Genomic DNA, 1833 nt, shown 5'->3' with positions numbered 1-1833 from the left:
TCGTGTTCTCGTAAATCACAAGGGTTCTCGTTTGAACCCTTCCTTATATATATATATATATATATATATATATATATATTAACAAAAGAACTTGTCATATATATATGGCAAGTTCTTTTATTAACTTAATAATTTGTGTTAACTTTATGAATCAATCTTGATCCTTGATTCTTAAAATCTATGAATGAGATCAATTGTAGCATATTTGTAATTAATTAAAATGAATGATATCAAAATATAGGTGAACAGGGGTATTTTAATGTCTATATTGATTACAAATCGATAATTAATTAATTACATCGATTACAAATCGGTAATTGTTCATTCATTTTATAGTTCGTAGAATTATCTGTGTTGCATTATGAACACTTATGAATACATATGAACATATATGTAACTTATTAACTAATTTTAGTTTGTGGCTTTCACATATGAACATACTGGGACACTTATGAACATTTATTTACACCTATTAAAACTTAAGAACACTAAAGTAATTAGTTTTCACATGTGAACACAATAATATATGATCAAAGTGTTTCCCTTGTGAACACGTATTGACCAAATGTTAGATGTATATAGATATTGTTTTATGAACACATTGGAACACATGTGAACAATATATACACCATATGAACGTTGGCGACTACATATATGTTGAAGATAAAACATCTAAGTTTCTTATCATATTAAAATAACAAGTTATCTATAATTTGGGGAAAAAATAAACATATTATTTTAGCTATAATCATGGGATTGATGTTTTTGTAACAGTATATTAATGAACGTGAAGTTAAGACAAAAAAGAAAATTATCATTGTGTCATCAATATTAATTGTATGGTAATAAAAGAACCTAATATAACAAATGCTTGTGATTGGTTTAAATGGTTTGTATAATTAATACATTTTTCATTGTTAACAAATGATCTTAGCTATATATATATATATATATATATATATATATATATATATATATATATAGAGGAGTGATCATATGAAAACCGCCCTCATTTATGTAAACCGTGCAAACCACCTTCATCTGTCGATTTCATTGTTTAATCTTATGAAATTTTTTCATGAAATTATTTAATCTTGTGAAATTGTTTTATATAGTACTTTTTTGATGAAGTTGTTTCATATATGGTTGTGAAATTGTTTCATATAATACTTAATGAAATTGTTTCACGTATTTCTCTAACATTAATGAAACTGTTTCATGTATTTCTCCAAAATTAAAATAATGAAAATGATAATATCTATGATTAACACCCTCCACAATAAAAATGATTAATCAACCTCTCATAATTACAAAAAAATGAACAAAATGAAAAATTATGATTGGTTGAATGCGGTTTGCACGGTTTGTACAAATTGAGTGGTTTGCATTTGATCGCTCCTATATATATACTAGAAGCGTACTCGCGCAATGCAACGATATACATCGTGTTTTTAATATTTCATTTTATTATTTATATGATTTTGAGAAAGCGATGATGTTTTTATTTTTGAATAAAATATATGTTTAACGATATTATAAAAATTTGATAAAAATATATTGATATTAGTATCAAATTAACTATTTGAAATTCCTCATTTTTTGTGTAATTTTTTAATCCAACTTTTTTATAATTTAGTTTATGTACAATAATGAAGTAATTTATATTTTGTTTAATAATATAATTTTTTATAAAGATAATAATTATTTATTTTGTTGGAACTCGATAATTATTTTATTTATATTTTAGATTTTTTATATTTTAAAATGAGATGTTCATCCTCTATTTGATTATGTTTATCCGCAGTTATTTATACGAATTCAAACATCGAGCTT

This window comes from Cynara cardunculus (assembly GCF_001531365.2).
Source record: "Cynara cardunculus var. scolymus isolate 2C chromosome LG 12, CcrdV1, whole genome shotgun sequence".
NCBI lineage: Eukaryota > Viridiplantae > Streptophyta > Magnoliopsida > Asterales > Asteraceae > Cynara > Cynara cardunculus.
The sequence above is the reverse complement of the archived record's forward strand: the minus strand, read 5'-3'. Positions refer to the sequence as shown.